This window comes from Protopterus annectens, chromosome 9.part0 (genome assembly GCF_019279795.1).
Source record: "Protopterus annectens isolate FY-2018-M chromosome 9.part0, PAN1.0, whole genome shotgun sequence".
Taxonomy (NCBI): Eukaryota; Metazoa; Chordata; order Ceratodontiformes; family Protopteridae; genus Protopterus; species Protopterus annectens.
In genome coordinates this window covers 1,022,617,128-1,022,632,778 of record NC_056743.1, presented here as the reverse complement: position 1 = coordinate 1,022,632,778, position 15,651 = coordinate 1,022,617,128, and the positions used below count along the sequence as shown (strand labels likewise).

General features: G+C 38.9%; 1 protein-coding gene across 2 annotated transcripts in view; it reads left to right on the top strand.

The window, feature by feature from the left end:
- The window catches only part of LOC122811760 (activin receptor type-1-like), a 393,690-nt gene that overhangs the window by 80,737 nt on the left and 297,302 nt on the right, over positions 1-15,651 (top strand). Inside the window, exon 1 of one of the 2 annotated variants that reach the window (XM_044083815.1) lies at positions 10,951-11,225. The exons of the other annotated variant lie outside the window; for it this stretch is intronic. The gene's annotated coding sequence lies outside the window, so the exon portion shown is untranslated. Of the gene's footprint in view, positions 1-10,950; positions 11,226-15,651 lie in introns of those variants that run through there. 2 annotated transcript variants of the gene reach the window in all.

Sequence of the window (15,651 nt, the reverse complement as noted above, 5' to 3'; positions counted from 1 at the left end):
AAGGAATAAAGGGAGAGGGAGTGGGAATGAAATGAAGGGAGTCACTAGGGTGAGGTATGAGAAAGGAATAAAGGGAGAGGTAGTGGAAATGAAATGAAGGGAGTCACTAGGGTGAGTTACAAGAAAGAAAAAAGGGAGAGGGAGTGGAAATGAAATGAAGGGAGTCACTAGGGTGAGCTATGAGAAAGGAATAAAGGGAGAGGGAGTGGGAGTGAATGAAGGGAGTCACTAGGGTGAGTTATGAGAAAGGAGGAAAGGGAGAGGGAGAGGAAATGAAATGAAGGAGTCACTAGGGTGAGTTATGAGAAAGGAATAAAGGGAGAGGGAGTGGAAATGAAATGAAGGGAGTCACTAGGGTGAGTTATGAGAAAGGAATAAAGGGAGAGGGAGTGGAAATGAAATGAAGGGAGTCACTAGGGTGAGTTATGAGAAAGGAATAAAGGAGAGGGTGGAAATGAAATGAAGGGAGTCACTAGGGTGAGTTATGAGAAAGGAAAAAGGGAGAGGGAGTGGAAATGAAATGAAGGGAGTCACTAGGGTGAGTTATGAGAAAGGAAAAAAGGGAGAGGGAGTGGAAATGAAATGAAGGAGTCACTAGGGTGATGAGAAGAAACAAAGGAGGAGAGGAAATGAAATGAAGGGAGTCACTAGGGTGAGTTATGAGAAAGGAAAAAAGGGAGAGGGAGTGGGAATGAAATGAAGGGAGTCACTAGGGTGAGTTATGAGAAAGGAAAAAAGGGAGATGGAGTGGAAATGAAATGAAATGAAAAGAGTCACTAGGGTGAGTTATGAGAAATGAAAAAGGGAGAGGGAGTGGGAATGAAATGAAGGGAGTCACTAGGGTGAGTTATGAGAAAGGAAAAAGGGAGAGGGAGTGGAAATGAAATGAAGGGAGTCACTAGGGTGAGTTATGAGAAAGGAAAAAGGGAGATGAGTGGAAATGAAATGAAGGAGTCACTAGGGTGAGTTATGAGAAAGGAAAAAGGGAGAGGGAGTGGAAATGAAATGAAGGGAGTCACTAGGGTGAGTTATGAGAAAGGAAAAAGGAGAGGGAGTGGAAATGAAATGAAGGGAGTCACTAGGGTGAGTTATGAGAAAGGAGAAAGGGAGAGGGAGTGGAAATGAAATGAAGGGAGTCACTAGGGTGAGTTATGAGAAAGGAAAAAGGGAGAGGGAGTGGAAATGAAATGAAGGGAGTCACTAGGGTGAGTTATGAGAAAGGAAGAAAGGGAGAGGGAGTGGAAATTAAATGAAGGGAGTCACTAGGGTGAGTTATGAGAAAGAAAGGGAGAGGGAGTGGGAATGAAATGAAGGGAGTCACTAGGGTGAGTTATGAGAAAGGAGAAAGGGAGAGGGAGTGGAAATGAAATGAAGGGAGTCACTAGGGTGAGTTATGAGAAAGGACAAAAGGGAGAGGGAGTGGAAATTAAATGAAGGGAGTCACTAGGGTGAGTTATGAGAAAGGAAAAAGGGAGAGGGAGTAGAAATGAAAAGAAGGGAGTCACTAGGGTGAGTTATGAGAAAGGAGAAAAGGGAGAGGGAGTGGAAATTAAATGAAGGGAGTCACTAGTGTGAGTTATGAGAAAGGAAAAAGGGAGAGGGAGTGGGAATAAAATGAAGGGAGTCACTAGGGTGAGTTATGAGAAAGGAGAAAAGGGAGAGGGAGGGGAAATGAAATGAAGGGAGTCACTAGGGTGAGTTTGAGAAAGGAGAAAAGGGAGAGGATGTGGAAATGAAATGAAGGGAGTCACTAGGGTGAGATATGAGAAAGGAAAAATAGGGAGAGGGAGTGGAAATGAAATGAAGGGAGTCACTAGGGTGAGTTATGAGAAAGGAAAAAGGGAGAGGGAGTGGAAATGAAATGAAGGGAGTCACTAGGGTGAGTTATGAGAAAGGATAAAAGGGAAAGGTAGTGGAAATAAAATGAAGGGAGTCACCAGGGTGAGTTATGAGGAAGGAAAAAAGGGAGAGGGAGTGAAAATGAAATGAAGGGAGTCACTAGGGTGAGTTATGAGAAAGGAAAAAAGGGAGCAGGAGTGGAAATGAAATTAAGGGAGTCACTAGGGTGAGTTATGGGAAAGGAAAAAGGGAGAGGGAGTGGAAATGAAATGAAGGGAGTCACTAGGGTGAGTTATGAGAAAGGAAAAAGGGAGTGGTAATGAAATGAACGGAGTCACTAGGGTGAGTTATGAGAAAGGAGTAAAGGGAGAGGGAGTGGCAATGAAATGAAGGGAGTCACTAGGGTGAGTTATGAGAAAGGAACAAAGGGAGAGGGCATGGAAATGAAATGAAGGGAGTCACTAGGGTGAGTTACGAGAAAGAAAAATAGGGAGAGGGAGTGGGAATGAAATAAAGGGAGTCACTAGGGTGAGTTATGAGAAAAGAAAAAAGGGAGAGGGAGTGGGAATGAAATGAAGGGAGTCACTAGGGTGAGATATGAGAAAGGAATAAAGGGAGAGGGAGTGGGAATGAAATGAAGGGAGTCACTAGGGTGAGTTATGAGAAAGGAGAAAAGGGAGAGGGAGTGGAAATGAAATGAAGGGAGTCACTAGGGTGAGTTATGAGAAAGGAAAAAGGGAGAGGGAATGGAAATGAAATGAATGGAGTCACTAGGGTGAGTTATGAGAAAGGAAAAAGGGAGAGGGAGTGGGAATGAAATGAAGGGAGTCACTAGGGTGAGGTATGAGAAAGGAGAAAGGGAGTGGGAGTGGAAGTGAAATGAAAGGAGTCACTAGGGTGAGTTATGAGAAAGGAAAAAAGGGAGAAGGAATGGAAATTAAATGAAGGGAGTCACTAGGGTGAGTTATGAGAAAGGAGAAAGGGAGAGTGAGTGGAAATGAAGTGAGGGGAGTCACTAGGGTGAGTTATGAAAAAGGAAAAAAGGGAGAGGGAGTGGAAATGAAATGAAGGGAGTCACTAGGGTGAGTTATGAGAAAGGAATAAAGGGAGAGGGAGTGGAAATGAAATGAAGGGAGTCACTAGGGTGGGTTATGAGAAAGGAATAAAGTGAGAGGGAGTGGGAATGAAATAAAGGGAGTCACTAGGGTGAGTTATGAGAAAGGAAAAAAGGGAGAGGGAGTGGAAATGAAATGAAGGGAGTCACTAGGGTGAGTTATGAGAAATGAAAAAGGGAGAGGGAGTGGGAATGAAATGAAGGGAGTCACTAGGGTGAGTTACGAGAAAGAAAAAGGGAGAGGGAGTGGAAATGAAATGAAGGGAGTCACTAGGGTGAGTTATGAGAAAGGAATAAAGGGAGAGGGAGTGGGAATGAAATGAAGGGAGTCACTAGGGTGAGGTATGAGAAAGGAGAAAGGGAGAGGGAGTGGAAATGAAATGAGGGGAGTCACTAGGGTGAGTTATGAGAAAGGAATAAAGGGAGAGGTAGTGGAAATGAAATGAAGGGAGTCACTAGGGTGAGTTACGAGAAAGAAAAAAGAGAGAGGGAGTGGAAATTAAATTAAGGTAGTCACTAGGGTGAGGTATGAGAAAGGAGAAAGGGAGAGGGAGTGGAAATGAAGTGAGGGGAGTCACTATGGTGAGTTATGAGAAAGGAATAAAGGGAGATGTAGTGGAAATGAAATAAAGGGAGTCACTAGGGTGAGTTACGAGAAAGGAAAAAGGGAGAGGGAGTGAAAATGAAATGAAGGGAGTCACTAGGGTGAGGTATGAGAAAGGAGAAAGGGAGAGGGAGTGAAAATGAAGTGAGGGGAGTCACTAGGGTGAGTTATGAGAAAGGAATAAAGGGAGAGGGAGTGGAATTGAAATGAAGGGAGCCACTAGGGTGAGTTATGAGAAAGGAATAAAGGGAGAGGGAGTGGAAATGAAATGAAGGGAGTCACTAGGGTGAGTTATGAGAAAGGAATAAAGGGAGAGGGAGTGGGAATGAAATAAAGGGAGTCACTAGGGTGAGTTATGAGAAAGGAAAAAGGGAGAGGGAGTGGAAATGAATTGAAGGGAGTCACTAGGGTGAGTTATGAGAAAGGAAAAAGGGAGAGGGAGTGGAATGAAATGAAGGGAGTCACTAGGGTGAGTTATGAGAAAGGAATAAAGGGAGAGGGAGTGGAAATGAAATGAAGGGAGTCACTAGGGTGAGTTATGAGAAAGGAAAAAAGGGAGAGGGAGTGGGAATGAAATGAAGGAGTCACTAGGGTGAGTTATAAGAAAGGAAAAAGGGAGAAAGAGTGGAAATGAAATGAAGGGAGTCACTAGGGTGAGTTATGCGAAATGAAAAAGGGAGAGGGAGTGGGAATGAAATGAGGAGAGTCACTAGGGTGAGTTATGAGAAAGGAAAAAAGGGAGAGGGAGAGGAAATGAAATGAAGGGAGTCACTAGGGTGAGGTATGAGAAAGGAAAAAGGGAGATGGAGTGGAAATGAAATGAAGGGAGTCACTAGGGTGAGTTACGAGAAAAGAAAAAAGGGAGAGGGAGTGGAAATGAAATGAAGGGAGTCACTAGGGTGAGTTATGAGAATGGAATAAAGGGAGAGGGAGTGGGAATGAATGGAAGGGAGTCACTAGGGTGAGTTATGAGAAGGGAGAGGGAGTGGAAATGAAATGAAGGGAGTCACTAGGGTGAGTTTCGAGAAAGGAAAAAAGGGAGAGGGAATGGAAATGAAATGAAGGGAGTCACTAGGGTGAGTTATGTGAAAGGAGAAATGGAGAGGGAGTGGAAATGAAATGAAGAGAGTCACTAGGATGAGTTATGAGAAAGGAGAAAGGAGAAAGGGAAAGGGAGTGGAAATGAAATGAAGGGAGTCACTAGGGTGAGTTATGAGAAAGGACAAAAGGGAGGGGGAGTGGAAATGAAATTACGGGAGTCACTAAGGTGAGTTATGAGAAAGGAAAAAGGGAGAGGGAGTGGTAATGAAATGAAGGGAGTCACTAGGGTGAGTTATGAGAAAGGAGAAAAGGGAGAGGGAGTGGAAATGAAATGAAGGGAGTCACCAGGGTGATTTATGAGAAAGGAAAAAAGGGAAAGGGAGCGGAAATGAAATGAAGAGAGTCACTAGGGTGAGTTATGAGAAAGGAATAAAGGGAAAGGGAGTGGAAATTAAATGAAGGGAGTCACTAGGGTGAATTAGGAGAAAGAAGAAAAGGGAGAGGGAGTGGAAATGAAATGAAGGGAGTCACTATGGTGAGTTATCAGAAAGGAATAAAGGGAGAGTGAGTGGAAATGAAATGAAGGGAGTCACTAGGGTGAGTTTTGAGAAAGGAAAAATGGAGAGAGAGTGGAAATTAAATGAAGGGAGTCACTAGGGTGAGTTATGAGAAAGGAAAAAGGGAGAGGGAGTGGTAATGAAATTAAGGGAGTCACTAGGGTGAGTTATGAGAAAGGAAAAATGGATAGGGAGTGGAAATTAAATGAAGGGAGTCACTAGGGTGAGTTATGAGAAAGGACAAAAGGGAGAGGGAGTGGAAATGAAATGAAGGGAGTCACTAGGGTGAGTTATGAGAAAGGAATAAAGGGAGAGGGATCGGAAATGAAATGAAGGGTGTCACTAGGGTGAGTTATGAGAAAGGAATAAAGGGAGAGGTAGTGGAAATGAAATGAAGGGAGTCACTAAGGTGAGTTATGAGAAAGGAGAAAAGGGAGAGGGAGTGGAAATGAAATGAAGGGAGTCACTAGGGTGAGTTATGAGAAAGGAATAAATGGAGAGGGAGTGGGAATGAAATAAAGGGAGTCACTAGTGTGAGTTATGAGAAAGGAGAAAGGGAGAGGGAGTGGAAATGAAATGAAGGGAGTCACTAGGGTGAGTTATGAGAAAGGAATAAATGGAGAGGGAGTGGGAATGAAATAAAGGGAGTCACTAGTGTGAGTTATGAGAAAGGAGAAAGGGAGAGGGAGTGAAAATGAAATGAAGGGAGTCACTAGAGTGAGTTATGAGAAAGGAGAAAGGGAGAGGGAGTGGAAATTAAATGAAGGGAGTCACTAGGGTGAGGTATGAGAAAGGAGAAAGGGAGAGGGAGGGGAAATGAAATGAAGGGAGTCACTAGGGTGAGTTATGAGAAAGGAGAAAGGGAGAGGGAGTGGAAATGAAATGAAGGGAGTCACTAGGGTGAGGTATGAGAAAGGAGAAAGGGAGAGGGAGTGGAAATGAAATTAAGGGATTCACTAGGTTGAGTTTTGAGAAAGGAGAAACAAGGATGGAGGAGCCTAAATGATATAGAGGGAGACAGGTGGGATGAGAGCATGAGCGTTCCCAGTGAGAATAAAGATGGGAATGGAGCATGGTCTTGAAGGCGGAGTAGAATTGGGTGAGTCAAATGTGTGGAGGGGTGAATTCTATAGACGAGCAAGGGAGAAAGACAGGAGAAATTGTCCAGGTGTGTGTAAGGGTTTGTACACTTCGAGGAAGTTCTGGTTACTGGACCTGAGTAGTCTGTCAGGATGATGCAAGGTGAGTATGGAGGAGAGGGAAGGGCAGTTAGAGGGTTTGAAAATGGGTTTGTGAGCAGTTAACAGTTGACTGTAAGAGAGATAGTGGGGGTGTTCCAGCCAGTTCAAGGAGTGGAGTGCTTCACATTGGTGGGAGGAGGATTTGGTTCCAGTAGCAAACATGGAGATTGTATTGTAGCAGGATGACAGTTTTCACCTTTGGGAAGATTGAAGGTTGGTGAGGAGAGGGGCACCATACTAGAGAGAGGGGATGAGGTAGGACATAGAGAGTAAATGTTTGGATGAGGGAGTGAGATAATGGCTGTGACGATACAGCATTCTGTGCTTTTAGTGTGTTTTCTTAATACTAGTTTGTATATGAATGTCAGACTTTAAATGTTCATCATTGATAACACCTAGAAGTTTTGTATGAGAGACAAATTCAATGGGAATTTATTCTGACTGACTATGGAGAAGGAATTTTTATCGATATGGGGTGTTTTAGATTGGGTAAAGATCATGATTTTGGTTTTGGATGCATTGAGAGCAGGGTGATTTTTCAGCATCCAAGACTCTGTACAAGAGAAGGCATCTTGTCTTAGTTGCATTAGTCTGGGGAGAGATTGAGCATTGCAAATTATGGTGGAATCTTCCATGTATTGGACAAGTTTGGTATTATGAATGCACTGATGAAAATTATTAATGAAGATGTTGAAAAGTAAGGGACCCAGTATTGAGCCTTCTGGAACTCCTGTTGGAGTGTGAAGGAAGGAAGACGTACTATTGTTCCACTTGATGGCTTGTTGTCTATTAGAAAGGTAACTGGAAAACCAGTTAATAGAGAGGAGGGGAGATGGAGAAGAGAGAGTTTGGACAAGAGAAGTTTGTGGGAAACAGTATTGAAGTTCTTTGATGTCTAGAAGGGTAGGTACAATGTTGCCAGAGTCTCGGGGTTGGTTGATGATGTCAAGGAAGGAGAGAATGGCAGTGGTAGTACTATGTCCAGGTCGAAATCCATGTTGAGTTGGAGAAAGAAGTTGATTGTCTAGAAGGTAGGGAAGGAGATGCAAGTGTATGCATTTTTCAGACTTTTGAGATAGGGGACAGGATGGCTATAGGATGGAAGTTGGAGATTTCAGTATTGTTGCCTCCTTTTTGGAGGGGAATGATGAACACTTTCTTCCAAAGGAGGGGTACATAGGATTCTTGGATTGAATGGTTGATAAGTATGGTGATGGGAAGGTTTATGCCATCGGCAGCTAGCTTGAGAAAGTTAGATGGAAGGTTGTCTGAGGCATGAGAGCATGGTTTTAGTTTTAGCAGAAGGTTTTGTATGGTGTGTAGAGAGACGGATTGTAAGGTAAAGGGGGGAAGAGTACTGTTGATGTCAGTGGGACTAGAGTTGAAGGTGTGGGATGAGGGTGGAGTAGAAGTGTCATTGGAGAATGATGTGGTGAGCTTGGCTATTGAATCAATAAAGAAAGAGTTGAATTGGGTAGCTAAGGTATGATCTGGAGAGTTAGGACCAGGGCAGGAATTGTCTTTTTTGCCAGGAGAGAGGAGAGCAGATATACTGTTCCAAACTTTTTGGGGGTTGGATCTATGATTATTTTGAATCTTGTAGTAGTAGGACTTTTGGTCTACAGCAATTTGTTTTTTTCACTTTATTACAAAGTTGCTTATACACTTATATTCAGTAAGGGTGTTAGGTGTTTTAGATTTATGGTAATGCTTCCAAGATTTATCTCAGAGATACATGAGTGTAATAGTTACTTTAGTTAGCCAAGGGGTGGATTTGGTTTTGATTCTTTTAGTTCTGGGGGGAGTGAAATTATCTAGTAGGTTATTGAATGTAGTACTGAAGTATGTAACAAGAAGTTAGGTCAGTCATTAACAAGAAGTTAGGTCCGTTATTAACAAGAAGTTAGGTCTGTCATTAACAAGAAGTTAGGGCCATCATTAAGAAGAGTTAATTTCTCAATGGGAATGTAAATTACCCTGCTCAGTACTGCCCTGTGTAAGACAAGCGCTGCAGTGCAATTAATGCTAAATAGAATCTGCGAGTTTATTTATTTATTTATAGACATTTGTTTACTGGGAAAGTCCGACTGGATAGGAGCCTACTTTCAGCTGAGGCCCGGAAAGAAAAGCTGCAAAATTATATGTTTATTCTCATACTCCGTATGGGTTGACATCTGTTTGTCACTCTTCCCAAGGTCAAATGGCTTGCTGTTATGGGATGCTTTGACATTACCATTTTCCTGATAGAAAAAACCCTTTTATCATTGCTATTCCCTGTTCATTTCCTTTATTGTCTCATTCGATCTATCATCTGTTTGTGGTGCTCCTAACCTCTTGAACTACGCTACTAATCTGAAAATTGTAGATAGAGCATGCATTTTTCTGTCTATTTATCTCTCTTTCTATGTATATGTATCTATCTATTTATCTTTTTTGCCTAGGAAACAGCACTCTCAAACTTTCTCCCACCTTATCTCAGAAACATCATCACAGTAGCTAAGGCAAGGAAATTCATCTCATACTTTTAAGGAAAATAGCGTCAAGAAACTGTATTAGGTGAATATTGTCGTTACTGCTGAACACAACCAGCTCTGCTCAGTCCTCCCATTTGGTTACCGAGCTAACTTCTTAAGACATATTTGTTTTTCTACTTGACTACAGAACTACCCAGCATCTTCTCTCAGTTCTTTAGAATTGGTGCATATAAATATTTTTGTCAATATACTCACCTTGTGTTATTCTAGATAAAAGTTTAACCCGTATGTGTTATTAACAGTGTTGCCTCCAACTTCCAGTACGTTTTTATTGCATTGCTAGTATTTTGTTCACTTCTTGCTATTGTACGACTGCACCTTGTGTATTAAAATGTTAGAATTTCTTTGTCATTTTTTGCTTATGTTGTCTGAATCTACTGCTTTTACTCTGCTGTAAAGGTCAGTGTGATGACTAGAAATGGTGCTTATGATTAACTCATGTACCCAGTTCAGCAAAAAAAAAAAGAAAAAGGTTAGCAGCTCATTTATGTCTAGCACTAGTGATAATCATCAGCTGGAAATTCCTTAGACTAAGACGACTCTTGGCTCCATGTCTTTTCCTCTCACTGAACTGTTTATGGAGACCGGAACAGCTTTTCATTAGAGCCAGTGTACCCTCTCCCACTGGTTTTTAGAAGTGGCTTTTCAGAATTAGGTTTTCTGCACACCTCCTTGAAATGTGCATGCTTTGCCTCATATGTAGCTGTACTGATCTGCATATTTTCCCCTGGTCTAAAACCAGTTCCTTGTTGTGAGATCATATTCTAAAGATTTTTGCCTGATTATATATGTAAGTTCAGAGGTAGTTACTAGACATGCAGGAGCCTAGTTTACCGGTTGCCCCTAAATACTGTAAGTAACTTGCTCAAGGTCACACAGTAGACAGATGAAGGTTGAAGGAATCAAACCCTGTGCCACAGGAAGTAGCTTGTTATTAATTTTTCTATCATTCTCCTTTTACTCATGTTAATAGTGATACAGCCTATTTTTCATCCAGTTATATTTTTCCTGAGGGCCACTTTACAAAAACAGATCTCATTTCCAGCTCAGCTTTTCACTTAGTCACTAAATAAAGTGCCATGGGGCAGTTTTTAAAGCTTAGTAGTGTCTGACTGCCAGAAATGCAGCATTTTATATACACATGTCATGTTGCTTCAGAAGCGGCAGTGAAAAAGAATAAAAGAAATGCAGAAAAACCACACAACCATTCAACAGTGAAGATAGCTTCACCCATACGCATCATGCAGCAATACTCCCACAGATTATTTCATAGCGGGTGAGTACTATATCTGTAGCGCATCTAGTTAATAGAACAAAATAATTGTATCAAGATTAAATGCTTAGAATTTTCCATCATGAATAAATAACTTGTTAATATCCTCACTCATTTTAATAAGAGATAGCGTGTTTTCAAAATCACTCAGTATTTTTATTGCCACACTTAGTTCACAAAGGAAACGATGCATTCATCCATACCGCAAGGCATCATACATTGTGTAGATTTCAAGTGAAAAGTAGCATCCATTTCTGAACTCACTTTTCTTTCACTCTTGTCTCTAGCTGCTCTCCAGAATTATAACAATTTGCAAGAGATCATTCCTCACTCTTGGAATTCAAATATTGTTTACAGTGGAACTTGTAACGACAGCACCACCACATGAGACATAGTGAGTTTACTAAACTTCACAAAGTGAAATCCTTAATTAAATAACCCTATAGATCTTCCTACAGCCTTGAGGTTATGCCTGTAAATGGAGCAGAAAATAATTAGTCTAGGCAACTCAAACCATTAGGCTAGCAAAATAAATGCCTGCTTAATGTTTGAATTCCATTCACAAATAACCAAGAAAATACACAGCAGTTTCTCCTGACATAACTGTTTCAGAGGATAACGTGGTACAGTTTTTAATTCCGGAGGTTTGCAGTTTGTCAGCTCCCTGAAAAAGGAACTGTGTCATGTGGTACATCCTGAACTTTAGTACTTTTTTTTACAGGAAGTGCTGGGATTGTTAGCCAAAAGAAAATAGCTTAGCTTCTGTACTTAAGAGGAAACCAGACTGAAGTAAATACAAACAAATGTTTTGTTTCCTTAAGTCCAGTTCCATTTTGTCAGCAAGCAAGAAGGAGGAGAAATGCTTTTGGCGTCAAGCCTTTATCAGAGTTTTAGAAGAAACAGTTAGTACATAACAGTCAAGATCTCCAAAAATTGCTGATGAGACATCAAGAATCTGATATTGCTTAAAATGAAAGTCTGCTGACTGTACCCTCGACCTCTGCTCTACGGCTTCTTCAGAGGTAAAACTTTTGGTTCCTTCTAAGCATAGATGCTCTCCTTCTTTGCAATAATTTAATTACATTTGTACAATACATTTATATGATATATACTCTTCAAATTGTGTTAGAGAACTATAATTACATAAATGCATCACTGAGCTGAAGGAAATGTGGTATTTTTTTCTGATTTTTTTAAAGCGGGTGTGTGGGTGTGTTTCATTTTATATAACTGTTGCTAACTTCGAGAAACATACAATTTCATTTTCACTGCAGCTCTGTTGTAGCTTTTAAAATTATAATGAAAAAAAAGTATTTTAAAATGTTCAAGCCTGGAATCTCCTTATTCATACTGCTGTGAGATGAATCACGCTATGTACTGACCCTTGTGTTTTTAAAATACTGGATTTTAACATGAGTGCAATAATGCAGTAGTTACCTATACTAGAGCAAGGAACATTTTCACAGCTGATAAAACCAGAGTCCTATATATATATGTATATATATATATATATATATACATATATATATATATATATATGTATATATATATATATATATATATATATATATATATATATATATATATACATATATATATATATATATATATATATATATATATATATATATACATATACATATATATATATATATATATATATATACATGTATTACATATATCAAGGTTGAGTAGATAAGTAATATCAAAAGATGAGAATATGCAACACCTGAAGGCAAACACATGTCATATCTTGCAGTAGATACAGTTCATGGTTAAACTTAATACTGGTAGTATATGTCAGACACATTTACACAAAATGATTTGGGCCAGGGGAAACAGTAAATTCTGACAAGTACACCTTAGCTCACTGCACATAAGAACTGAAGAGAAACATTTTTCCGTTGCTACTTGTATACACTACAAACACAGTTTTTGACTATTTAAATCTGGATCAGTGTGGTTTCTCAGTTAGCCATTCCTGTACAAGATATCTTAGTTTTAGTGAAAATAAGTTGAGTAAAATTTAAGTAGTGCTTTGGTGACACATGAAGAGGTAGGTGATAGCTAAAAGAAAATACTATTAGCTATAATAGTTATTGGGTTCATCGTTAATAAAATATAGAATTATATAGTACATTATACATTTAATGAGAATTTTGTATGCTGGTATGAGCTTCATGTTACACAAACCGAAGAATGAAAATCTGGCCATCAATAGGTTTTATAGAGTGCATTCCCAGGCAGAACAGAATAAAATGGAGTAGTGGGAATGATATGTACACGCACGCACACACACACACACACACACACACACACACACACACACACACACACACACACACATATAATGTATACACTGTATGTATATATGTGTGTGTGTGTGTGTGTGTGTGTGTGTGTGTGTGTGTGTGTGTGTGTGTGTGTGTGTGTGTGTAAATTTTTCAAGTAGTGCTGTTCCATATGGTAAATTTAAAAGCCAACAGCTAAGCAGTACATTGATGACCAGAGCTTTTATCATACAACTTCCCTTAACAAACTTTATGATTCTGAGTGGGTCATGTAACAAGAACAAAGCTCTCAGGTGTCCTCTGAAACAAACAATTATTTCTTAACCAGATAACAAAAACTAACTAAATAGAAACAACTAAATAACTGTGTTCAGCCACAGTAAGACTTCACTTAATTCACTTTTTGCCTTTAGTGTTTTAAATAACCTTCTTTAGAACTTTTTTATGATATGATTTGTTGTTTTATGCTAGAAACTTATCAGTCACTCAGTAAAAGTGAGGTCTTTCATGGTATAAATGTGTGTGATCCTAAACAGCAAAATAAAGATGAGCAGTGGACATAAAACAGTGAAAAGATGATGGAATTGTTTTGTTATGATAACCACATCTTTATGGTGAGGAGTTTGTTATAATCACACTTTTACATTCATATACATATTCCTGTACAGTAGTATAGGCATCTGGGCTTACCTTGGGGAAAAAAAAATTGTTGGTTTTTAAATGAATGGCAATGAGCCATTAATTCATTAAAAATAATCACACAAAGCACCTTTACAATCTTGCCAAGCTAATGAGGGGTATATTACAGGTATAAAATAACAAGTAAGTGCTGTGTCTTTTTTTTTTAACTGTTGCTCATAACCAATCTAAATAATGCCTTAGAAAACACGATTATCTGCAAAGCACTCGGTGTAAGACTATATTGACCAAATAGAAATTAACATAGAAAAGAAACTCGGTTTATTTATTAATGGACCATTTATTTGCTTATTAGTCTATGGCTGGTAACCAAGACAAACAGGATAATACATAACCCATTTTCAAGTGCAATTCATAAGTAAGGAAATCGGAAGCATCACATTTCCAGAAATTCATAAGAAATTCATAATATACAAGAAAAGAACAAAATAAGCAGGTGAGGACACAAGGTGATAAAGCAAAGCTGATAACTGTAGATGGGGCAAATGAGCATAACTTTGTAAATTGGGTTTATATTATGGCATTCAGGAAGCTAATACAAAAGATATTTTGCAGGCGCATACCACTCAAACTCTTAGTACAAGAATTCTGGACAAAGCCAAAAATAATTGGAAGATAAAGGTTGAAAATCAGCAACAATTTTTAAATATGGGTTTTATAAATATATAAAACTCTTAGAATAGGTTTTGCATTAGCATAGATTTTCTGAATTATATGAAGTCCTGGACTTAAAATTCTTCATTATTTGTTACTTCAGTCCTCAGTGATTTGCCAGAAAACCACAAATTTTATGAGGGACAGACCAAACATATGAAGCAAAAATGTGGGCATTCTGTGAAAATCCAGACAGTTGAGAAGTATGTGCAGGAGGCTGGCAAGACTTTATGTTAACATTTTTGCTGTTAAAAGGTGGTAGCTAAGACTGAGTGCAATATAATTTGGGCAGGTTTAATAGGAAGACAGTGGCATGTCAGAAAGGGGTGTATTGATGGAGTAAGGATAAATGTGAATATATGAGTAACATACCGCCAAAAAAGAATAAATGAACAAAGAGGCTGTATGTGCACTGTGAATCTTAAGTGCAATCAGAGCAAAATACAGTGCGGCTGCAAAATAGTGCTGCGTGACATAAGCAAAAAGAAGCAATTTGAAAAAGAATTCAAACTTTTACAGTTCAGTCATTTAGATTACAGTACCTACACAAACAATGGGAGCTAAAATGGTGTATGTAGTTATGTAAGTTAGACATAGATAGATAGATAGATAGATAGATAGATAGATAGATAGATAGATAGATAGACAGATAGATATAAATCATGCTTTTAAAATACAGTTTCAAGATGTGGGGGATAGATTTCAGAAAGTAAGTACAGGGCAGATATATTACATTTGACTACAAAGCATAGGTATGCGGCTGAAACAAGACTGATGTTGGAAAACATTAACTGTATAGAAAGTGGTGGGGTGAATACAATACCTCACTGTATAACTGAATAGACAATGAATATGCCGGCCATTAAAGATATTATTCACAGTAATCACTACATTTTCAGCAATGACAACTGTGTGAGTGCTTTTGCTGGCACATGTAGCAATGCTTCACATTTAAAAGAAGGAGAAACTGAAGATTTGTTTTTATTTATGATTTGTTGACTGGGTTAATCTGTGGTCTATTTTCAGAGGACACTCAAGGTGGTATTCATACTGACCAGGGGAAATTTGGTCAGGGCACTGGGTAAATTTCCCCTAATGATATCAAAATTATGTGGAATGTTAAATATTGACTCTGTTTTAAAGGGTGTAGGGGGATGAACTATATTTTTTAGCTCTTGTACGTGTGTGTGTGTGTGTGTGTGTTTCTGTGTGTGTGTGTGTGTGTGTGTGTGTGTGTGTGTGTGTGTGTGTGTGTGTATAAATAATATGAGGCATCCCTACATATACATAGAGAGAAAGAGATGCCTCATATTATTTTATATTTTGTGTTTTTTCCATTTTATGTTTTAATACAACCACTACTCTTTTCTATAAGTGGGATCTTTTATATCCTCCTGAGCTTGTACCAAATGAGGCAGATGTGACCTTGGTTTAGTATCTTGTTTGAAGGATGGTTTCTGTGTAAACTACAAAAATACAAAACTAATGTACATTAAGATGTTAGCATTCTACAGCATATGATAAAGTTAAGGTGACTGATGTCTATACAAATCCACATACAAAGTGAATATACAAAGATTGTCATCATACAACATGTATGAAAAATTATGTTGTTTATCTGTTTGACTACAAACATTTTTATGTAATGCTTTTAAATTACATTGTATGTGATTTGCGTGTTTAAGGAGACAGTTACAGAAAAATATTTGAGAAACTGATGGTAAGTATGGCACTATTGTTTTGGTATAAACATATTGAAATTAATATAAGTAAAAGTAAATTTACATTTCAGGTTGTGGAAGTT